We start from the raw sequence: 25,868 nt of genomic DNA, 5'->3' as shown, positions 1-25,868 counted from the left end.
AAGAAGTCGATCTCCGTCAGCTCGAACTGGCACTTCACCGGATTGATTGCCAGTCTGTGGTCGCTCAGGCATTGGCAGAGCTGGCGCAAATGTGCCACGTGCTCTTGGCGCGAACTGCTGGCCACCAGGATATCATCCAAGTAAGTAAAAATGAAATCCAGGCTGCGTCCCACCGAGTCCATGAGCCTTTGGAAACTTTGGGCTGCATTCTTGAGACCGAAAGGCATCCTCGGGAATTCGAACAAGCCACACGTGGTGATGAGGGCTGTCCTGGGCACGTCATTGGGGTGCACTGGGATCTGATGGTATCCCCTGACCAGGTCGATTTTCGAGAAAATGGTCACTCCGTGCAGGTTCACCGTGAAGTCCTGGATGTGGGGTACCGGGTATCTGTTGGTGGTTGTGGCGTAGTTGAGCCTTCTGTAGTCTCCACAGGGCCTCCATCCTCCTGCGGACTTGGGCACCATGTGTAGCGGGGATGTCCACGGGCTGTCTGAGCGGCGTACGATTCCCATCTCTTCCATCTTACAGAACTCCTCCTTGGCGTGGTGGAGCTTGTCGGGTGGGAGCCTGCGAGCTCGGGCGTACAGCAGCGGTCCTTGCGTGGGGATGTGGTGCTGCACACCGTGCTCGGGGTCGGCCGTGGAGGATTATGGAGGGGGATTCTGCCAACACCCTGGCGAATTTGTTACCTGAGAGGGTCACGGAATCCAGGTGGAGGGCCGGCAGCTTGGCTTCTCCGAGCTGGAAAGTCTGGAACGTCTCAGCGTGGACCAAACACCGGCCCTTTAGGTGGACCAGGAGGCAGTTGGCTCATAGGAAATCTGCCCCTAGTAGTGGCTGTGACACCGCTGCCAACATGAAAGTCCAAGTGAAACGGCTGGACCCGAAATGCAGTGAGATAGTTCGCAGGCCATACGTCTGAATACTGGTGCCATTTGCAGTGGTGAGTTCAGGGCCTGGGTCCGCATTACGAGTGTCCATGTTCGGGGGGGGGGGGGGGAGAATGCTGACTTCGGCCTCAGTGTCTACCAGGAAGCGCCGCCCGGAGTGTCAGGCCCAGAGGTACAGGAGGTTGTCTCGGTGGCCAGCCGTCGTAGCCATTCGTGACAGCTGGCCCCAGCGTTTACCAGAAAAGCACATAGTGGACAGCAGCAGCGCGTGCCTGAGCCCCATCTTTGGTGATAGAAACACCATTGTTCCGAACTTTCATCTTTTTCCCCCGTGGGTCTCAACGGCTTTGGTTGCAGGGCCTGGGCTTTGGGGCGTGTGATCGTGGCTAGGTCACTGGAGGCTGCTCCACGTTGTTTGCTCTGCCAAAGGATGTCTGCTTTAGTCACAACACTGTGTGGGTCGCTGAAATCCTCACTCATGAGGGGGAGGCGAATGTCCTCTGGCATTTGCTCAAGGAACAACTGTTCAAATAAAAGCCATGGCTTATGGCCGTCCATGAACACCAGCATATCATTCATGTGCTTGGATGGCGTGCGGTCACCCAGGCCGTCCATGTGTAGGAGACACGCAGCCTGTTCGCGGTGGGGGAGTCCGAAGGTACGGATCAGGAGCACCTTAAGCTGAGTGTACCTGTCCTCCGTTGGTGGCTGGCATAGGAAGTCGATGATCCGGCCTGTCGTCTCCTGGTCGAGCGTTCTGACCGCATAGTAGTACTGCGTGGCGTTGGCTGTAATGTCTCTGATATTGAACTGGGCCTCAGCCTGCTCGAACCAAACGTGGGGCTGAGTGGCCCAGAAAGTCGGGAGCTTCAGACAGACCGCGCTGTGCGAGTTGCTCGAACTCATGGCTGGTCGCTGAGTCGCCGGCTCCAGATGCCGTCTGGAACGTCGGGGTCACCAATGTAGTCACGCGCAACTCGCTACTAAAGAAACACACCGAGGCAGAGAGAGCTGAACTCAGAATGCCTTTACTGATTCAAAATCGCACGCTTAAACCTCCCCTCCTATAGGCCCCTGCGACCCGTGGGGCGGACGCGATGTCAGACTGTCCCCGGAAGGTCCGCCCCAAGCGGGAGTTCCAAATGTACTACCGCGTGTCTGCCTGTTGCTCCCGATGGCAGTTCAAGTCCCGCGTGTGCAGGCCACCACACTTACACACACACACACACACACACACACACACACACACACACACACACACACACACACGTATGCATGTATGTATATGTGTGTATATATATATATATATTTAATGTAACTCAGTATTTTTTCTCTCTATTTATTTATCATGTATTTCATTCTATTGCAACTGCAAAGATAACACATTTCATGACATATGCCTGTGATATTAAATCTGATTCTGAATTCGAAGACTGGGTTGATAGCTGATTTCTGTTATGCTGAGGATCTTCAGAGGAAGATGAGATGAATTGTTCACTTGGCACTTCTAGCTGAAAATCACTACAAAAGCATCAATAGTGCTTTATAGATACGTAGTTATGAGCTGCCAGAACTATTCTCTTTCTTATCAGACATGGTGCAAGTGCCAGACAGCACAGGAAAGACAATATAAAGGAGATGCATTGTCTCTAAGTAACGACCTGTTGCGTACTCCTGTTGATATCATGATTGTTAGACTCATCTACTGTGATGAGTGGATTGATGAAAATGAGACTAGCAAGGTCACCTTTGCAGCCCTGGTCAGGTCCACGATCAGTAGTCTGCGATGAATTTTGATATTGGAACCACTGGTGAGAGAGATCTCCACATCTTGCATCGTTCTAATTCTGCTAATCATTAGCATGCCAGACGGAACCTGAATGTCCCTTATTGTCCTTGGGTGTTAAAACCTTCAGTCTCATCCTGGTAACATTAAGTATTACTTTTTCTTACAAGGCATTCCAAAATAAATCTGCCCCCTACAATCCCCATTTTGCTACAGAGCTGCTTAGCTGAACAGTGGTGAAAACTAAAGGACATTACAAAGAAAATAATGCTCAACTCATTACATTTTACTCTTTTGTGTTAACATGCTTTTGCCAATATTTTCAAATTTGGATGAAATGGCTATTTTCAGTTCTGCAAGCAAATCTTAATTTCCTTAATTTTTGCAGTTATTTAAATGAGTTATTGATCCCTGTGAATTAGAGTTTTCAACAGGTTTTCATGGCACGGGTTCTAATTGGCCCAACACAATGTATGCTCAGCATTAGCTGATGCATTATTGCATTTACATTCTGGACTCTGACAGCAAGAGTAGATCTACAAGGAATTACAGCCTACAAGGGACTAGTCATCATGCAGTTTCCTCCAAGTATCACTGGAGCGAAATGCTAAATGCCTTGTTTAAATCAGCTGAAGTTGCCCAGTTAGGTTGGAGCCAGTGAAAGTAAAATGAAATTTAATCTTCTATTGTGGTAATATTTTTGGACCAGTAACATGAAGGAATGAGTGAATGATCAGGAGAATTTCTCAGATCCCGTCATAACAATTGAAAAACTGAAATTCAGATTATTAACTATGGTAAAATAGATTAGTAAAATAAATCGACAGGCACAATAGTGAAACTGATTGCTGCTCTTGGAAAATAATCAGCTGGTTCACTGATATCCTTTAGGGTTAGGAACTCCAGCTTTCCCTACTTGGTCTGGTTTATATGTGAAGTACTTAGAACATATTGCTCATTTTAACTTATTTTAGAGGTGACCCAATTGCCAAACTGTTGTTACAATGTGCAATAAGACTAAAACAGGAAGGGTCAGCTGCCTTTAACCTAGGCGTCAAAGTTAACAAGGACGAAAACATCCCTCAGTCAGTGCTGCAAAATCCAAATGTCTTCTTAAATTGGGAGAGCTGTCCTACATTTCACACAAGCACCAACCTGATATAATCATACACAGTGAAACACAGCTTTCATCCAGTCAGCATCGTTACCCTTCCAGGGGATATACTATCTATTACAGGCGGAAGAGCTTCAGTCTAATCATGCATTGACATCTCGAGCCAAAGGGCCTATTCTATAATCCTATGTATTGCTATAAGTTCTGCCTTGCAATAAGGTAGTATACAATGCTCCAAAGTAATTAGCGAGTGAGAGAGCAGCGTTGCTCCAGGTCCGGAGCCATTTAAAGAAAAACAAGTCTCGTCAGGAGTGAGTCACTCTTTGAATTAGCGAGTTAGAGAGAGGCATCATTGCGGAGCAGGAGCCATTTGAAAAGAACGAGTCTTATTGGGACTGGATTTGACTTGAGCTAATAAAATGAAGGGAGATGGAAGTGGAACAGCCATTGGGGGAGTGGCCACTATTGGTGTGGGCCAGTGCTAGAGTGTTAGAGCTTTGGCTGAACAGGCTTTGGTGAGAACAGATGGAAGCTAAGGGTTCTAAGTCATCTGTTTTAATTTGCCTTGACAGGAACTTGTGTTTGAGAAGTTGGAGCCAAAGGTATAACAACCTCGGGGAGAAGAGGCTGAGTAAATGGCCTAGATGAGTGTGAAACTCAAAGGTTTCAAAGAGAAGGCACAGGTAAGAACAGATAAGCTTTTTTAAAATTGTATCTAAAATAGGTAGTCTTTAGTTCAGTGTAGGCAGGATGGTTCCGGTGGTGGCATGCTCCTCCTGTGAGATGGGATTTCAGAGTACCTAATAGTCTCCGTGTTGACTAAATGTGCAGGAAGTGCACCCAGATTCAGGACAAGGAACTGGAACTGGAGCTCGATGTACTCAGGACCATTCGGCTGGCTGTAAACCTCTTGGATGAAACTTCTACTGAGGTGGTCACACCTAGAGTGCAGGCTTCAGATAGGTGGATGACCACCAGAAAAATAAGGGAGTAAGCAGACAGTGCAGTGTTCCCCTGTGGCAATTCCCCTTTGCAACAAGTATACCCCCTTTGGATACTGCATCGGCGAGGGATGATGACCTATCAGGGCATAGCAGCAGCAGCCAGGCCAGTCACACTGTGTCAGTGCCACAACCACGGATTCAGCAGTGCAGTAGATAGGGCAATTTGCACGTGTCAGCTAATTATTATTTAATCGTGATAGTATTTAACTCCATACTTGTCATGGTGGTGCTTGTTGAGATGTGGACTGAACACAGCAACGCTTCGCTGCCTGTTTGCTTTCAGCCTTCCCTGAGAAACTGGACTTTGAGTCAACTGACTTCCCAGACTAGCAGTATTTGTTTAATGTTTAGATTTTCTTGCTTTTACCAGGTTCGGACATGGACCAAGTGCGGAGTGAGAGACACTGAAGCAGGTCGATAGTTCACGAGCTTTATTGCGAACAGTGTTAAAGGGAGAATAAACAATAACACTAGGCCAAATAGGGACATTAACTAAACCTCTCAACTGGGAAACAAAGCCTATACTGCGGCTGAAAAGAAAATCTAATGGTTTCTTCTCGCTATTGCCATCAGGAAGAAGGCTCAGAAGCCTTGGGGCTCACACCACCAAGTTCTGGTTCTTGGAGCATCGTAACCTCTGCTGGGACAGGGGTGACCTGTACAAGAGGGACGGGTCGTGTCCAACTGGAGGGGACCAATATCCTGGTCAGGTTTTTCACAGGTGCAACTCAGAAGGGTTTAAAATAGTTTGGCAGGGGAATGGGAACTAGAGCACCAGGTCAGAGAGTGGAGGGATGCAGAGGAAGGTGGATGTCAGGGCTGGAGCAAAGTAGTAGATATGATAGGACAGATAGTTTGAAGTGTGTGTATTTTAATGCTAAGAATGAATTTATCTGGTGATGAATTTAGAGCATGGATTGGTACAGGGAACCATGATGTTGTGGCCATTACAGTGACTTGGTTGAGACAGGGACAGCAATGTTCCAGGCTTCCAGGACTTCACTGTGTTAGAAAAAATAGAGAGGGAGGTAAAAGTAGTGGCGGGGGAGGGAGTAGTGGCAGGGACAATATCACAGCTGCACTCAGAGGGGACATAATGGAAGACTCGTCCACTGAGTCGATATTGATAGAACTAAGAAACAGGACGGGTGCAATCACTCTGATAGGATACTGACCCCCCTCCCGCCCCCCTAATAGCCATCAGGACATTGAGGAACAGATATGCAGGCAGATTAAAGAAGGGTGTCAAAACAATAGGGTTGTTGTTATGGAGGACCTCAGGTTCCTAGTGTAAAGAGGGACCTTCTCAGGTTTACATGGGCAGAGCTTGTTAGGTGCTTCCAGGAGGGTTTCTTAAAACAATATGTAGATAGTCCAACAAGAATAGTTACAGCCTGTTATGCTGCTGGCAGAGCAGCAATGAAGGTTCTCCATCTCTGTCAGTCCTTGGCCATCCTTTGTATTTTGCCCCAGGTGTGGTTCACTGTCCTCATTTCTGCCTCTCCAGTATGGCACCAAGTTGTCTTTGGTCTCCTCAGGGGGCCAGTGAAGTGCTGTCACGGTGTTGGAGTTGGCTTCTCTTCTCATCACATGCCCAGTCCATCTCCAATGTTTCTTCATGATGATTATGGCCATGTCCTCTTGGTGATAATGAAGGAGTAGAACATGCTTGGGCATCTTTCTTGGCCTGAAAATATGGAAGATCTCCCTGACACTCGTGGTGTGGAATGAGGATGGCTAGGCAAGGTTATTCTCTGCCGTGCACCAGCATTTTGACCCGTACAAGAGTGTGGACAGAACACAGCTCTGATACAGCTTCACCTTAGTGTGAATGCTGTACCTGAGGGGCTGTATTGGACATGGTGTTGGGTGGTCAGCCTGGCCAAGTGATCAACCTTTCAGTGGGTGAACAGTGACCACAATTTCTTCAATTTTAAGATAGCTATAGATCATATATGTCAAACTCAAGGCCCGCGGGCCAAATCCGGCCCGCGGTGGAATTATCTTTGGCCCGCGAGATAATATCTAATTACTATTAAAGCTGGCCCCAGTAATCGAAGCGCCTATGGCGTATGATATGGCTAATGCTGAGTTTATTCAGGTACCAAGTTTTCAGGGTTTTTAGTGTTTATTCGGCAGTCTTGCTCGGCAGTCTTCTTCATAAGAAATGGAATTTGTAAAGTGAAACACTTAGTAGTTATAGCAGAGACTGAGACACATGAGAGCAGGGTGAAAAAACGGAGGCAACGAAAGCTGCGTTCGCATGCGTCCGACTGATCCGGCCCGCATGAAGCTGCATTTTGCTCAATCCGGCCCGTGACCTAAAATGAGTTTGACACCCCTGCATATATATATATATATATATATATATGAAGATATACATGGACCTTACAGGAGAGTGTTAAACTGGGGCAGGGCAGATTATGAGAGTATTAGGCAGGAACTAGGGAGTGCACATTGGGAACAGTTGCTTTCGGGCAATATAATTTTGACTATCTTTCATAGTGGAGAGTATATTCACTGACTGTATCACAACCTGGTTTGGAATATCAACACCCTAGCGTGGAAAATCCTGCAAAAAGTAGTGGATACAGCCCGTCCACCATGGGTAAAATCCTCACCACTGAACACATCCACACAGAGCATTGTTGCAGAAAAGCAGCATTCATCATCAGTGTCCCCCTCTTCCAGATCATGGTTTCTTCTTGCTGCTGCCATCAGGAAGATGGTACTGTCTCACACCACCAAATTCGGGACAGTTATTACCCCTCACCCATCAGGCTCTTGAATCAGAGGGAATAGCTTCACTCAACTTCACATATCCCATCACTGAAATGTTTGCACAACCTATGAACTCACCTTCAAGGACTCTTCATCACATGTTCTCAATATTTATTGTTTATTTATTTATTATTAGCTTATTGTCTTTTGCACACTGGCTCTTAGCCCTATTGGTGCAGTCTTTCATTGATTCTATTATGGTTATTGGATTTATTATGTATGCCTACAAGAAAATGAATCTCAATGTCGTACATGGTGACATACTATATGTGTACTTAGATAATAAATTTACTTTGAACTTTGAGGTCCACATCTGACATATGGAGTGGAGAGTGTTTAAAGAGCAGTTGCACAGAGTAAAGGGCAGATATGTTCCAGAAAGAAGGAAGAACAAGGATGGCAAAGTAAGAGAAACTTGGATGTCAAGGGAGGTAATGAACTTACTCAAGAAGAAAAATGAAAAGCTTTGGAAGCTAGAATCAATCAGGGCCTTGAAAGAGTATTAAAAAAAAGCCAAACTCAAAAAGGGAATTAAGAAAGCCAGGAAGGGCCATGAAAAGTCCTTAGAAAGTAGAATTAAAAAGAATCTCAAGGCAGTCAAGAGGATACCCATGTAGAGGATGGGACCATGCAAGTATAAAAGGGGGGGGGGGGAACATTTGCTTGGATGCACAAGATGTGGATGAGGTCCTTAAGGAGTACATCTGTGTTTACCAAGGAGAAGGATGTGGAGGATATGGAGTTCAATGCCGAGCATATTAATATGCTAAGGTATTTCAAAGTAAAGGGGGAGGTAGTCCAGAAACAAAAGAAAATTTGCAAATGCTGGAAATCCAAGCAACACACACAAGATGCTGGAGGAACTCAGCAGGCCAGACAGCATCTATGGAAAAGAGTACAGTCAACATTTCAGCCTAAAAGGTCAATTGTACTTTTTTCCGTAGATCCTGCCTGGCCTGCTGAGTTCCTCCAGCATTTCGTGTGTGTTGTCAGGGTATTCTCGTGAGTCTCACATCAGTGATACAGAACTTGCTGGAGAGAATTCGTTGTTATAGGATTTATGTGCATTTGGAAAATCATGACCTAATTAGGGAGGGTTAACTTGGCTTTGTGTCTTACTAACTTAAGTTTTTTGACAAGGTGACAAGGGTGATTGATGAAGGTAGAGTTGTAGATGTTGCTTACATTGATTTTAATAAGGTGCTTGACAAGATCCCTCATGGGAGGTTCATCCAGAAGATGAAGATGCATAAGATCAATGGTGAATTGGCTGTTTGGATTCAGAACTGGCTTGCCATTGGAAGACAGAGGGTGGTGGCTGAAGGGACTTATTCTAGCTGGAGGTCTGTAATTAGTGCTAACTGATTGAAGGTGTGCAGTGTTGCTGACGTTGGATGTGTAGTAGGAGCTTAATATTGTATTGAACTCTTACTCTTTAAACCAACTCAAGGTCCAATCTGCATCGGCTCTGAAATTCTGTTAAGTGTAAAAATGGCAATTGGAACTCTAGGAGAACTGTTTTTTTTTCCAGGTTATATTGCATCTGCTTTTTAAAATAGGCAAGCAGTAATTATACACCAGACCGTGAAATGAAATAGCCTACAGTAAGTTACAGCAAGTTTTCAGATTTATGAGGCACGACTGCACAAGCGCATGGACGTCAGCGAGTTAGACCGGCGGGAAGGATTTAAAAGAAGACAGTTTTTTCCTCAGCGGTCTATTTGAGGCACGACTGCAAGCGCATGGACGTCAGCGAGTGAGATTGGCAGGAAGGATTTAAAAGAAGACAGCTTTATAGAGCAGGTGCAAGAGTAGAGGGAGTCAAAGTAGGAGGGCATTGGCTCAATGGAGCTTAATCGATAATGCATCGAGGCAAGGTAAGTTACTTGTGAAGAACAGGAAGTGTATTTGTGAGGCCAGTGTTCTGTACTGGGTGTCAGATGTGGGATATCTGGGAGTTTCCCAGCCTCCCAGACAGCCACATCTGCACCATGGAGACAGGGAAAGGATGGTAGGGTACAGGAACTGTGGTGAACAATGGCTGTTGTAAATCTAGTCAAGAAGAAAAGAAAAGTTTACAAAAGTTTCAAAAAACTAGGTAATGATAGAATTATAATGCTAGCAGGAAGGAGCTTAAGAACGAAATTAGGAGAGCCAGAAGCGGCCAGGAGAAGGCCTTGGCGAGCGGGATTAAGGAAAACCCCAAGGCATTATACAAGTATGTGCAGAGCAAGAGGACATGATGTGAGGGAATAGGACCAATCAAGTATGACAGTGGGAAAAGTATGTATGGAACCGAAGGAGGTAGCAGAGGTACTTAATGAATACTTTGCTTCAGTATTCACTACAGAAAAGGACCTTGACGATTGTAGGGCTGACTAGTAGTGGACTGAAAAGCTTGAGCATGTAGATATTAGGGAAGAGGACATGCTGGAGCTTTTGGAAATCATCAAGTTGGATAAGTCACCGGGACCAGACGAGATATAACCCAGGCTACTCTGGGAGGCAAGGGAGGAGATTGCTGATCCTCTGGCGCTGATCTTTGCATCATCTCTGGGGACAGGAGAGGTTCCGGAGGATTGGAGGGTTGCAGATGTTGTTTCTTTATTCAAGAAAGGGAGTAGAGATAGCCCAGGAAATTATAGACCAGTGTCTTACTTCAGTGGTTGGTAAGTTGATGGAGAAGATCCTGAGAGGCAGAATTTATGAACATTTGGAAAGGCATAACATGATTAGGAAGAGTCAGCATGTCTTTTTCAAAGGCAGGTCATGCCTTACAAGCCTTATTGAATTTTTTGAGGATGTGACTAAACACATTGATGAAGGTAGAGCAGTAGATGTAGTGTATATGGATTTCAGCAAGGCATTTGATAAGGTAGTCCATGCAAGGCTTATTGAGATAGTAAGGAGGCATGGAATCCAAGGGGATCTTGCTTTGTGGACCCAGAACTGGCTTGCCCACAGACGGCAAAGAGTGGTTGTAGACAGACCATATTCTGCATGGAGGTCAGTGACCAATGGGGTGCCTCAGGGATCTGTTCTGGGACCCCTACTCTTCGTGATTTTTATAAATGACCTGGATGAGGAAGTGGAGGGATGGGTTAGTAAATTTGAAGATGACATAAAGGTTGTGGGTGTTGTGGATAGTGTGGAAAGCTGTCAGAGGTTACAGCAAGACATCGATAGGATGCAAAACTGAGCTGAGAAGTGGCAGATGGAGTTCAACCCAGATAAGTGTGAGGTGGTTCATTTTGGTAGGTCAAATATGGCAGAATATAGTATTAATGGTAAGACTCTTGACAGTGTGGAGGATCAGAGGGATCTTGGGGTCCGAGTCCACAGGACACTCAAAGCTGCTATGCAGGTTGACTCTGTGATTAAGAAGGCATATGGTGCATTGGCCTTCATCAACTGTGGAATTGAATTTAGGAGCTGAGAGGTAATGTTGCAGCTATATAGGACCCTGGTCAGAACCCACTTGCAGTACCGTGCTCAGTTCTGGTCGCCTCACTAGAGGAAGGATGTGGAAAATATAGAAGGGGTGCAGAGGAGATTTACAAGGATGTTGCCTGGATTGGGGAGCATACCCTATGAGAACAGGTTGAATGAACTCGGCCTTTTCTCCTTGGAGCGACGGAAGATGAGAAGTGACCTGAAAGAGGTGTATAAGATGATGAGAAGCATTGATCGTGTGGATAGCCAGAGGCTTTTTTCCAGGGTTGAAATGGCTAACACAAGAGGGCACAGTTTTAAGGTGCTTGGAAGTAGGAACAGAGGAGATGTCAGGGGTAAGTTTTTTACGCAGAGACTGGTGAGTGCATGGAATGGGCTGCTGGCTATGGTGGTAGAGGCGGATATGGTAGGGTCTTTTAAGAGACTCCTGGACAGGTACATGGAGCTTAGAAAAATAGAGTGCTATGAGTAACCCTAGGTAATTTCTAAAGTGAACCATAGTGAGCTGAAGAGCCTGTATTATGCTGTAGGTTTTCTGTGTTTCTATGTTTTTTACTTATTTATCACATGTACATTGAAACCTGCAGTGAAATGTATCATTTGCATTTACAATCAAGACAACCTAAGGATATACTGGGGCAGCCTGCGGGTGTTGCTACACATTCCACCACCAACGAATCATGCTTACAATGTTCAGCAGAGCAAAACACATAATTACAACAACAACAAAACAAAACTATCACAGTAAAACAAGCTCATTTACCACCCACTTACACACACGGACAGGTTTCCAACCTCCAGTCCCTGGCACAGACTCACATATTCACAGACTCACAAACACCGGGCCTTGTACCACTGGACAAGCCCAACCTAAGGTCAGCGACATTCAGGTTTTGACCTTTGGACTCGCTGACTTCTGGCTTAAACCTCCAGATTTTATGAACCTCTGGATATTAACCCCAGGGCTCATCGATCATGGGACTTTGACCTCCAGGCCTCAATCTGCAGGCTCCAACCCTGGACTCGCCAACCTGAGGAGTTAACGGCTCTCATCCTCAGGAGGTGTCGACCACAGTCCTTGACCACGCCGGTCTTCCTCCTCAGCACTTGCTGACCCAACTTCTGTCCTCGGGGATCAGTGACCTTCAACTACAGAGCACACTGCCTGGACTCTGACCTCCAACTCCTTCACTTTTCATTTACTGCTCCTAGCCTATAACTCTCCCTCATCCCTGTCCCTAAACCCTAACTCCTTGCTCTGTCCCCAAAATCAACCTTAGGAACTTAAAAAACACCTATGTCTCAGCCACAGACATCACAGCTCGACTCCATCTTGACCAGATGAAGCAAGCCTAAATGAGCATAAAGTAGACACCAGGCTGTAGAATGGAATAGAACGCAGTGTAAGTGTACAGTATATGGAGCTTGATGGTTACTGACCCCATTAACAACGAATGAAGGCCTTCAAAAATTGACTGCATTGTTTGAAGGTAACAAAGTTCTGAATGAATGAGTTAGTAATAGATGGTCTGAAATGAGAGCAGATAGGGGATTATTGCAACAGGGAAGACCTGTAGTCATCACAATGGTGAAGATAGGGCGTCAGAAGTTTGTTATGGTTATTGATCGTATTAAAATTAGTATTCATCCAGTTAAGGCTTATTTATACCTGCGCACTGCATCTACGCAGTAGGTGCCGTGTACTTTACGCCAAACCTACACTGTACCCTACGCAGTAGGGTGACATGCACCTCTCCAGAAAAGTTACTCACGCATCTTGACAACGCAGACCGCAACGACTGTGATTGGTCCACTTGGTAGCATCACATTTCCTCATGCATTTCTGGTTGCTTCTTCTTCGCCATGTCTGTAGGCTGTGCGTACACCGATGCAAAATAGATGAACCGAATCATCAAATCTACCTGCCGACATGCAAAAATATTTGAAATGCATTTCCTTGTCCATGTCTCTCACAAAGAAACTCAACACAGTGGCATAGAAACCCCACCGCCAACTAGCTTGGCACACACCAACGCATGCTCGTTACGGCGTAGAGCGATGCAGGTGAAAATCAGGGTTACGGCGCAGGCTGCAGCGAAGCCCGTATGTACAAGTATAAATCAGCCTTTGGTGATGACAAAGGAGAATAAAATACAGCCATTGGAGCAGTAATCACCTCAACAGCTTGCACTCCTAATTCTCCAAGAAAAGACACCAAAAGATGCTGCAAAAAATTAAGTAAGATTTTATTCCAATGTTCAGAAATCCAGATACAAATCATAACCTTGGTTCACAAACCAAGATTTGTGAAGGTCATGCTTAATCCTGTTAGGTACCCTTAACCATCAATGTGTCCCATTGGGGTTGTGCTCTAAATATGCTGTAAATAATTTTAGAAAATAGTATCAATATAATATTATTGTTAAGAATATTAAATATGCAGTCCACACATTGCAACAGTAAATAAAGCATCATTTTAATGCCTCATTAAAAGTAAGTGCTGAAACTGATAGAAAAACAGTGGGGCAGCTTGAAGTATACAGGATATGGTGAACAACAGTATTGTGTTCTTTCTCATCAAGAGCAGCTCGTAATGTTAAGGATTGTTGAGTTAATGTCATGTGAAATATTTGCTTGTGCTTACTTGATATAAATATTTTATAAACATAATTAATTCTCAGGAAACTTGCCTGATCAAGCTTGCAGGTTCACAGACATCATGGTTACATTGCCCTAATGTTATTTACAAGGGTACATATTTGAATCAATGTGAATGACAAAGAAATAGATGCTTAGCACTCAAGCTTGTGAAATTACTGTGATTGTAGTGTGAAAATGAATAAAACAATTACATGTTTCCATTCTTTTCAAATAGAAGGGTCTTTTTTAACTGTCTGAAGTGGTGCACTGATGTTATTTGAACAACAGTAATTTGAGAGGTGTGTGCACAGTGATAATTTGCCCAGCAGTAATCTTCAATTTTTTTTATCTTTCTTTATTGATGCTGAGGTGAAAGAGAAAAACATTTTCTCAGCCTTTCATCCAAAACTTTGATTGTGGAATTCTCTTTTTTCTTACCAACAGCCTCCTTAGCTTCAGTTATCTGTCTCTCCCCCAGCCTTACATCCTGCCACGATTGACCCTTTACCTTTGACCACCGATCATTCTTGATTTTAATTGCTCCATCGTCAGCAGCCTTACCTTCAGTTGCTAAGATTGTAAGCTCTGGGATTTCATCTGCAACCTTTCAGTTTTGTCAACTCTCTTCCGTCTTTAAGGTGATACTTAGAACTAACCTTCTGCCTTATCATTTCTGCCAGTAGCTCACACACGTGCTATTTTACAAAGCTTTTGTGATTATTATTGGGACATTTTTCAACCTTAAGGGTTCTATATAAACACTAATTAATTTAATATAGACTTGTGAACAAAATGGGTGCATAAAGAAACACTAATCTGAAGCAGAACAGAAATGATTGATTAATTCCCTTTCAGCCTCTCCTAGACACATAATAAAAGTTATTGAGAAGTTAGCAATTCAGTAACAAGAAAAATCTTGCTCTTTACAGCTGGACATTGCTGCAGTATGAATCTTAAGTACTCTAAGGAGCCTCTTTAAACATACATGCAATTTTTTGAGTGATTGATTGGAGAATAAGTGAAGATGACTGTTTGCTGCAAGTTCTGCTCTATATTCAGCTCTGTCTCCAATTTGTTGGCTCACACACTAAATGAAAGAAAGTCCTGCTTCTCTTATTCCTCCAGTATTAGTCATCACAGCTCCACTATATTACTGCATTCCTAATTGTTTCCAAAGCCCTTTAACTCCACTGTCCAACTAGAATTCCATTCTTTCAGTTGGTTGGCTTTTGTGTGACAGAAAGCTTCTTGGCATCAACCCTGAATATAACTGTTTGTATAATTTCTCCCCTTATGTTATTTCATCAAGACAGCCATTCACAAAATTGATTTTTTTTCCTTCTCAGGACTATACGATTCCTGAACAGGACGATGATCAGTGTACTTTTATTGAAATCTTTCAAACGATGTTAGCAACCTGCCATGACTCTATTGGTAGAGTCAATGTACAATATTTTGAAGGCCCGTTTACCAGATTACAGTATCCATTTATAGACACTTTAAAGAAGCTACCAGAAATTGGAGAGATCTGACCTTCTCCTCAGGGAGTCTCCTGGTAAAACATCTGTTTATCTTTTCCTGAAAGAAAGAAAAGAGGTTCTATTTGTGTGTGGATACCCCTAAGGTAGCTGTATCCTTCAGAGAATGTAGCTGCCTTATGATCATTTCCTTGGTAATCTGTGCATCAAGAGTCTGACGTGGAACAGTAAGTAATGATGAAGGTCATATGTAGGAAGGTGTAATCTAGAGGTAGAAAGAAATGATGGTAAATGGAGGAAGGGAATATTGAGACTGATGAAAGGGTGGCGATCAAGGTGACATTATATATTGGTCAAGCTTAACTATGAATTCCAGCCTAGAAATTGAATAGCCTAAAATAAATACTAGGCTGTTTATTTTTGCATTGTGCAGTCACAACATTAATAACTTTGATGAGGTTATTGAACTTATTTTAACAGTGAATTTACGTGCTGAGAGATAAACTTTTTCTCATTGGCCTTCTGTACTGACCTCTCCTTGTTGCTGTTCAACTCCCTTGGGAACCAGGATCTCCCTCCTCAAAACTTTATCCTGGTCTAGATCTTCCAATATAGCATCAAACATCTCAATAATCTTTCTACATACCTTCTAGCTAATAATTTTACCTACTGTTCCTTTATTTGCTTCATTTTATGAGATGTAGGTTGTGTTAAGTTCAGTTCACAAAAGCTTCACAGTTACTCACTGGAAACTTAGAAACCAAACTGGCACTCATGGATGAGTCTTAACAGAGATACTTGGCAAAGAATATTCCAGCCAAAATCTGTCTTCATCCTGTTTGGTATCAACACATAGATGCATTCCGCAGGGGTCTGAAAATGGTAACAAGGAGCCAATTTTCCCATCCTTAGGATATTAACAACAGTGCCCTGATAGTTAATATACACTATAGCTGAATAATAGATACTCTAGTGCAGATTTGGAAATGAAACTGCAAACTTTCTGAAATAAAAACCATCTGACTTTGATGGTTTTCATTAAATTGCCTTTGCTTTCTCTGCCTCAGGTACTCCCTGAAAAAAATACTATCTATTCAAGAAGAGTTGCAGTTTATCAACACATCCATTATAAGAGTTTGGGCCAAACTCATGACAGATATTCATGAACATCTGAGGTTTCTTTTGAAATCTGATGCACAACAAGGTCCTTGATTCAGGTGAACACAATGTTCTGAAATAATGATTTTCCTTTCATTTCTATGATAAGAGGAATATTTTGAAAGGGTTCTGTTTCAGTGTTGAAAGTGAGTCCTACATTTGACCAAGTTTGACGAAGTCCAAATGACTTTGACAGTCCATCATTAAGTTACCTTTGCTCTCCAGTTTGTACAATGTCAGCCTGACAGCCTCTGAGACCCTTTATTTTACACATCATTAGATTCAAAGAGCGCAAATTGTTTCTCTGCCTGATTTAGTACGCTCTAATTTCTACTGAATCAAAGAGAATTATTTTGTTAAACATTTACTCTTCATTCATATTATTGTTATACATCTGAAGCAGAGCAAATTTATAAACAGACAGTAGCAGACACTAAAAAATGCGCCAAGCCATTTAAGCCAGGGAAGAGATCAAGGTGAGATTATAAATTGGTCAAGCTTGACTACTTTACAAATACTAGCCTGGAAATTAAATCTCACTAGGCTGTTTATTTTTGCATTATGCATCTAAGCATATACATCCTCTGAACAAAACTCTGTAGCAGGGATCCCAATGTTTTTTATGCCATAGACCAATACCATTAAGCAGAGAGTCTGTGAACCCCATGTTGGGAACCCCCTGCCCTATAGTACTGTTTATTTCAGAGTTAAGTGATTAAAGAGACAGAGCCAGGAAATTAGATTTAGCAGTACTATGCATATTTGTGAGTGCAATAAAAATTGTGCTAATATGAAATAAAATGTGATTCATGCACTAAGTCCTGCCTGTGTAACGGATGTGATTTTTGCAGCAAGCTCATATCAAATTTATAAGTAGACAGTAACGGACACTAAAAAATGCGGCAAGACATTAAGCCAGGGAAGAGATCAAGGTGAGATGATAAATTGGTCAAGCTTGACTACTTTATGAATACTAGCCTGGAAATTAAATCTCATTAGGCTGTTTATTGTTTCATTATGCATCTAAACACATACAGCCTCTGAACAAAACTCTGTAGCATAGCCACCATGTCTCAATGCTACTGGATCCACAGTTGCAGCTGCAGATATCTCGTGCATCTGCTAGTCTGCCCAATGTGCACCAAAGCCACCAGGTCATTGATTCCTACTCCATCTCCTCCAGCCACTTCCAACGCTCCTAATAATCAACCAGCTTCACCTCCATCTTTCACTACTTAACTGATCTCTAGTACAATACTACATGCAATTGGTCCCAAAATTGTGATCCCTTCTTGTGTACTACTGAAGTTTTCACTAATCGCCCCACTACTAATACAGGTGCTGATGTGCTCTTGCTACAGCTGTCTAACATACCCATGAGGAACCTACAAAGCCCCAGCAGATTACATAGAAAAACTTTGCTCAGGCAGCGCAATAGCAGGCGAGTGAAACTACTGTTTCATAGCTCAAGTGACCTGAGTTCTCTCCTGAACTCTTGTTCTGTTTGTATAGAGTTTACCAGTTCTTCCTGTGACCGTGTAGACTTCCCCAGTTTCCTTCCATATCCTAAAGGTTATTGAAATGTTTCCTTGTGTAGGCTGGTGGGAGACTCTAGGGACTTTTGATAGATATGCAAGGACAATAGCTCATAGAGAAAATTAGTGTGGCCAGGATTGCACTGAGAGATGACATAGACCCAGTAGACAAAAATAGCCTGCTCCAATGAGTAAGAAAATCTGGAAACATGAATCCTTCATTCCTTCAACAATGCAAAGTGTTTGACAACCAAGTAAATTAAAGTGTTGTTCTGGCATAATGCTGATCTCTACGATCAGTTTGAGCACAACTCTGTCTTCCAAACAGAGTGTGAAAATGGCAAAAATCCCATATTTTTGGATGTTGTACAGATTTTGTTGTCGGCTCCAGGAAGCATTCATTCTTTAAATTTAGTGCCACCATTCCAAATCTCACCCAAACTACAACTCTTAAAACAGTGCACTACTCCTTATAGTGTCAATGGAAATATTCAGATATGACCCCAAGTACACAATCAGCAGTTTAGCATCAACAGGAATCTGAGGTGTATTGCTCTGTAACTTAGAGTGATGCCGCACAGATACAGTTCCCTCTGCCCAGCCCGTCCATGCCAACCAAGGTCTTCCCAGCTTATTGTTGGGAATTGACTTTTTGGGGTTTTTGTTTTTTACATTTCGAATATACTGTTCGGTAACCAAATATCTAGAGACTGAAGGACAGAGAGGACTGGAATGGAAAAAAATAGGCCATTGACCTTGTTGTGAAGATTAACTGATTGTTGTTTTTGAGTGGGCAGTACTTCTAAGATTGCTATACACCATTGTCCATGTTAGAACCTAGAACACTATTGGTGTTTAGGACTGTCATTTTTTTTCAGTGTCATAAATCATTTTCAGTTGCATCATAAGTAGTCTTTATAGCTTAATTGAAATGTACATCAGAGAAATGCAACATTTTGGCCCATCTTTTCTATGCTGACCTGAATGCCTGTGTAAGCTTATCCCATTTGCCTTATTTAGGTCTGTATCTCTATATGCTTTATCTATCCAAGTAGCTGTTGAAGTACCTTCTAAACAACATTTTAGTGAACCTCTTCTGCACTCTTTTGCTACCACTTGTTTCTTGTAGTGTAGCAACCAGAACTGTGCACAATATTCCAAGTTCAGACTAACTAATGTTTTGTAGAACTGCAACATGAGTTGCATCATTCCATGTGATTCTCCGGCCATTGTGAGATGATTACCAATGACTGATCATGTTCAATTACATTTGCAACTCCTAGAAAATGGAACACCTTTATATGCATGAAGCAAGGCTTCACTGAGACATGATAAATAACAAGTAACTTATCCACCACAAAGACCACCACCAACAAAACAGCTAACCAGCTATTCTTGAAAACCCTTACAATTACCACTTTCCCCATCATCAACATCCAGAGACAAGAGAAGATCTGCAGATGCTGGAAATCGGAGTAATAAACACGAAATGCTGGAGGAACTCGGCAGGTCAGGCAGCATCTTTGGAAAATAGTAAAAAGTCAACGTTTCAAGCCAAGACCCTTCAGCAGGACTAAACAGAGACGAAACGGGACAACTCACTTATGACATAATCTAGAACAAAACAACTCATTTGACTGGGAGCATATCCACTCCCTTCAACATTCATTCCATCTCCGCCGTCAAACAATGACTGCAGTATGTAACTTTGACGAAATTCATTTCAGTTTCTCATCTAGACTGCTCAGACAGTTTCCTTGCCTGTCCTCCATCACTGCCTCCCAAATCCATGACAGCTACCATCCAGAAGGACAATGACATAAGGCTTTTGCAGGTTCTCCTGCGCCATTCCCACCCCCCGCCAAGTTGCCAGTTGCACACCATCATGATTTGGAAATATATTTTCAGTGCTCCATTATAGCTGTGTCTTAATCATGGAACTCCTGCTCAAACAGCACTGTGGGATACCTTCAATAATAAAATTGCAACAATTCCAGAACATGGTTCACACCACCTTCTTAAGGGCAATGGAGTGTGGACAACAAATACTGACATTGTCGGCCATGCCCACATTCGAAAGGTGACTGAAGTTCTGGCAGTTTATTGTAGAGTAATCCTATTAGATTAGGCTAAAAACTGATAGAAATTTATAACATAGATGTATTATTTTAGTTTCCTAGCATTCTTAAGGTCTATTTCAAGTTTAACTAGGAATGGGCTTTGTGCAGGATTGGCTTGCTCCATCTTGTATGTAATCATCCTTACTTGGCCCCGGGCACACACTCCAGGTTCATGGTGCTGGGACATTAATGAATGAACTCAGGTTATTGCACAATGCTGAAGTCTAAAATGGAAAAGACTTTTCTTACTAAAGTCTGAACAATTTCCAAAAATCAGCAGGAAAAGCCCCATAAATTCATATTTGAAAATCTACTCTGGATTAAAATGAGCACCTTTTTTAATGCACTTTTGAATTAGGTGCATAAAGGTGACATTGTGGTTGAGTTTATTTATGCGCCATATAAATCCTATTCAGCTAGCAGTTTTCATTGGCTCTTTCTCTCCATTTGATAGTGTTTAACATTTCTTGGTTCGAACGATATTTTTCTCTCCTTCCTGATCTACAGGGTTTCAAGTTCTTGCATCCATTAATGAGAGAGCTGTAGTCTGCTTTGGTGGTCCTTAGGGAAGTTGGGCACTCTAGACTGCGTCGGTAATGCATGTTCAGGGACCATCCAGAACTTACTGGCCTTCATGTGGTTGCTAACAAGTATCTCCCCAAAATACTGAGTGAAATCAATTTTAAAATCTATTAGTATGGATTTGGGAGGGGTAATCTACCTCCACACCAACACTTAGAGCTGTTGCCAGCAGAATTCAGTCCTTTTATATCTTTCTTTGCCTTCCCACCTCATTTGTGCCCTTATACAAGGCCAGTAATAATGAAGCAGGTGGCCTGAATTTCGATCCTGTATCTGCTGTGAAGACATCTCACCCTTTTGCAGCTGATTTGTGAAAATAAGCAGGTGCAAGTTGTTTAGTTAACATAGGGCCTGGCATGATTCTTATTCAGCCTTTACTGTGGTCACATTGTCATTTTTGTTGCCTGTGAAAGTACACCGCTGTCTTTCTATTTCCATAGGAATGATCATAGTGCTTGGGTCATTGACCATGTTGAAACAATGCCACGTGGACATATGCTTTGCTATACGTATCACTGCCATATTGGAAAGCATTTGTGAAAGGAACACAGTGAGAGAGCCTTTTACAGCCTTTCACTGATTAGTAAATAACGAAACTCATTTCCACAGAGCTACAGCCAGACAAAGGTCTAAAAATTGCTTGCCACTGCACTCTTTATACAGGTGCAAAATGTTGTTAGTGCATTCAGTACTGCATGAGAGAAGCTGCTGCTTTAAATTAGCAGAAAGGAAGAAAGTATTGAAGCCAAGCTAGTAGGTCGTGCATTTACAAAAGAAGATATTTACTGCCTCTCTGAGCCCCATTTGCTGATTAAGTCAGAGAAGCTGCATTCAGGATAATGCGGTCTGGAAGCTGCCACTTGAAAGCACATTACTATAAAAAATGCTCAGTGTACCTTGTCACTGCAGTGACAGGGATCGTCGCTGGCTTCCATTCGGCCGGCTCCTACTTGCTTCTGCCCTCCTATCCTCCACTTTCCTACAGTTGTACCTCCCTTTCTACAGACTCTCAGAATCAGTGTTGATTTTTTCAATTTATTAAAATTCAGCTCAGGGTAGATCCTTTCAGCCCTTTGAGCGTCGCCACGCAGAAGCCCCTGACTTAACCCTCGCCTAATCACGGGACAATTTACAATGACCAATTAACCCACCAACCAGTACGTCTTCAGACTGTGTGAGGAAACCCATGTGGTCACTGAGAGAACATACAAACTCCCTACAGGCAATGGTGGGACTTGAACCCAGGTCGCCTGTCTGTGTGTATTGTGCTACCCATGCTGCCCGCTTAATGTGCTATTCATACTGCCTGGAGCGCAAAGCGCAGAAACAAATATCACTGTGATGATTCTACGCTCTAGTATCAATTGTTTGGTGACAATAAAGTATTTGTAATATCACAGACGTAGGTCGTGAAATTTGTTATTTTGTGGCAGTATTACAGTGCAATACATAAAATAATATGATAAATTTCACTAAGAAATATATTTAAAAATTAAATTAAGTAAGTATTGCAAAAGGCAAGAAAAAATAGTGAGGCAGTTTTCATGGGCTGATTCATTGTCCATTAGAAATCTGATGGTGCAAGTGGTACACGGGCTGTAAATTCAAAACCACTGAGAAGCTGACACACAGCAAGAACTCGCAATTGACAATATAATCAAATGAGGCCTGGTGACCCAGGGCCACCTGCTCAAAATCAGGATGTGCAGAATTTGCATCAGCCTTATCAATCATTTGGCCAAATAGTCCAGTAAGGATCCAGTACGTCTCTGTTGTATTCCATCTTTCAATCCCATAACCACTGTTTTGTTATTTTCAGGTATACCACTGCTACAACAATGCACTCAAGGGAACAAAAAAAGGCCTTGAAATGTTTTCTGTATACACCATGCTCTTTTTGCCTCAAATGGTTTTGTCATTCTTCTGAACCAAGCTGAGCTGAGCGCTGCAGTTTTTTTTTCTATTTATTAGCAATTATCAGCACTATCTGATAAAGCAGAGATAAACAAAATGAAAACTGGCAAGAATAAAGTGCTTCTTGGCAAAATGCCTGAAGATTTTTCATTTCCACTTCATACCAGCTCACCAATTCACATATAATCAAGCAGGTGATTACTTTCTGATTCTTCAGCTGTTTTGGGGAAATTGACAGATTGCATCTGAAAAGCAGCTTCATTTCTTTACTTTAACTTAGCTGTGAATTGACAAGCCACCTTCCAAATGTGTATAATTTCACTCAGCATATTGTCAAAATGCAGGCTGAACATAGTTGGTGAGACCGTTTTTAGCATTAGGCACTCTATGCCTCATTCTCTCATTATATCTCATTATATCTCATTATCTTTAGCTTCATGGCTCCAATTATACTTCAAGATTCTGAAATATATGCTAAACAGCTCCATTTAGTGAATGAGTAAGTTATTTTACTTTGTACTCTGTTTTTGTGAACTCTTATCTAGTTCATACTAGTTAACATAATTTCACCAGGCAAAGGCAAATTAACATTTTTTATAACAGCGAGAACAATTTATTACAATTATCTTAGAAGATGTGTACATTCCTGACAAGGTGAGCAATTTAATAGATCCTACTGTTGAGAAGGTGAAGTTAAGCTTTCTACCATGGGCTATAGCAGGGATTGTGGTGAAAGTGTTAGGTAACATGGTCCAATAGGTAGAACCAATGACTGTGAAAGAAGAGCAGAACATGTCTACCCAAATGTATAATTTGTAATGGAATTTGAAGGTAGTGTGTTTCCCAGACACCTGCCTTTGCCTTCTAAATGTGTGAGGCGTGGGATTTGGGGATGGTTTCTGAAGAAGCTTTCATGATTTACTGCCATGCATCTTATCGATGGTACCATCTGCATCCACAGAGCACGGTACTTGTGCAGGTGAATGTTTAAGGTGATCAATAGGGTCCCAAGTTATCCTGGATGGTGAAGAGCTTCTTGAATGTTGTCAGCTCTGGATTTAACCAGGTAGGTAGAGTGGTGTGCCTCGTGTTAACAGGCTTTCGTATTCAGAACGTGAGTCATGCACTGTGGGATACCTTGACCCTAGGTCTGCCCTAATTGACATGGTATATACTGTATGTGGCAGATCCACTTATGTTTCTGGCTACTGGGGACTACCAACATCATACCACACCCTCACCCTCACTAATATGTCCAGTCCTGAGTAAATGTCTCTCTTCTATGATCCCCACCATGGCAGAAGTCATTCTTCAGCCAATTCAATTCACATCATGTAATATCAAGAAATGGGTGAGAGCACTGGATACAGGTCCCCCCTTGGTTTAGAATGTCCGATTTATGGACTCCCACACATATGAATGGGGCTGCTGGCATCATCTAACGGGTGGGAATGGGGCATTTCTGCCTTCTCCCTTCACCCCGTATTACAAACCCCACCCCCAGCGAGTGCAACTATCAAGCATCCCTATGATCTTCTCCCACACTCTGCTGTTCATTTGAAGCTGACAGAAAACTAAGAAGTGTTTTGATAGTGAAGACAGTTACTGTAGATTACAGGGCGATTTTGATCAGTTAGGGAAGAGGACCAAGGGTCAAATGGATTTCATTTCAGATAAAGTTGTGATGATGCATTTTGGAATGTCAACCCAGCATAGTCCTTATACTGTGAATAGCAGGACACTAGGAAGTGTCATAGAACAGAGGGATTTAGGAATACAAGTACACAATTTTTTGAAAAGGGCGTCACAGGTAGACAGGGCAATGAAGAAGGTGTTTAGCAAGCTGGCCTTCATTAGTCATGGCTTTGAGTACAAGACTTGGAACATTATATTGTAGTTGTATAAGTCATTGGTGAAACTATATTTGGATTACTGTGAACTTCTCACAATTTTGGTCCAAAAGAACCAAAAAAATTGAGTTCAGTGACGAGAACAACTGTTCTTAATATTAAACTAGAATTTGACCAGGCGCTGCTTCAAGGAGCTTTGGTTAAGCTGGCCCATAGACATCAAAGGAAAAATATTTAAATTGATTGGAGCCCCACCTTGCACAGGAGAAAATGGTGGTGGTTGCTGGGGTCGGTCATTGCAGCTAAAAGGTGTGACAGCAGGAGTCCCACAGTATCCCAGCTAGGGTTATTGGTTACATACCAGTATGACAATACATCAAGCAAGTAACTTATATCTTTCTTTATGTAGCTTTTGCTACTTGCCCCATGTAATTCAGCAGACTATTGTTTTCTGGATCAAAAATATCTTTCAAATGCACAGATTATTATTGATGGAAATATGTGGTTAGTTGGGCAAGTCCGACTCCATCAAAAGAAAACATACCACCACAACAAAGGTGCCTGTAAGTCAAGGACTGTTTCTATAAAATACATTGAATATGTTGATCATTAATTTTTTAACTGAATAGTAGTTTTAATGCAATTTTTGCCCAACCTTCTAAAACGCTCTTCAAATACACACAGTTTTTTTGTCAATGGTGTGATATCAAGCACTTGTCCCATACATGCCACTCCAACCTTAAGAGTTTATATCAGAACAGATATACCACAGCTAACATAAAAAAGGATCCCAGAACATAAATCACACTGAACAGGGAGCTCATAGATCACAATTAAATTACTTCTTGAAAGATCAGCATGCCATGTAATCAGCACTTTCTGGATCTAATCTAGCTTAATAACTGCAGAGCGGGGCTAGGAAAATTCCAGTGTAAATCCTTTAAGATGTGAGGGCTGTGGCAGCTAGTGAGTTGCAACATCCCAATGAAGATGTAGAAATACTTCGGCATCATAACAAGCATTTTAAAGTGGCACTACATGCAGACCCCCATACTCACCTGGCACCTACTGCACTTGAGGTCCAAGGCTTGTGCATGATTAACAGGCTACGCTCCATGCAAATGTGCACAAAGATCTTCCCAACAGTAACTCTGAGGAGGGGGGCAGGTGTGAAAGGTGCACAAGACTGAGGAGGTTCAGAGCTGGAGTCAAATAAATGCAATTCAAGACCCAGGTCAGCGCATTAGGGATGGGTTGTCAACAAAAATCTGAAATAGAAACAAAAAATGTCAGAAACACTCAGAAGGACAAGCAGCATCTATGGAAAGAGAAACAGGTAACATCTCAGGTGTGTGACCCTTTGTCAGAACTGGTAAAGAGAGATGCAAGATAGCCTTCGATAGGAGAGGAGCTGAGGGAAGGATGACTAGAACAAAAATAATGTCTGTGATAGGGCAGCTGAAATGAATTATTGGGAGGTTCTTAGTCTGTGTAATGTGTATTATTAGTAAGATTGTGGGTTCTACCACTTGCCCTTAGTGTTAAGGATTTTAATATGAT

The 25,868-nt window shown here is 42.6% G+C and overlaps 1 long non-coding RNA gene across 2 annotated transcripts in view; it reads left to right on the top strand.

The window, feature by feature from the left end:
- Window positions 1-4,364: 4,364 nt before the first annotated feature.
- The window catches only part of LOC140737399 (uncharacterized), a 202,018-nt gene continuing 180,514 nt past the window's right edge, over window positions 4,365-25,868 (top strand). For both annotated transcript variants that reach the window (XR_012101134.1, XR_012101137.1), the window contains exon 1: window positions 4,365-4,476. This is a non-coding gene — a long non-coding RNA (uncharacterized lncRNA). The remainder of the gene's footprint in view (window positions 4,477-25,868) is intronic.

Source organism: Hemitrygon akajei, chromosome 2, assembly GCF_048418815.1.
Source record: "Hemitrygon akajei chromosome 2, sHemAka1.3, whole genome shotgun sequence".
Lineage (NCBI taxonomy): Eukaryota > Metazoa > Chordata > Chondrichthyes > Myliobatiformes > Dasyatidae > Hemitrygon > Hemitrygon akajei.
Note: the sequence above shows the minus strand (reverse complement) of the source record. Positions and strands in the feature narration are given on the sequence as shown.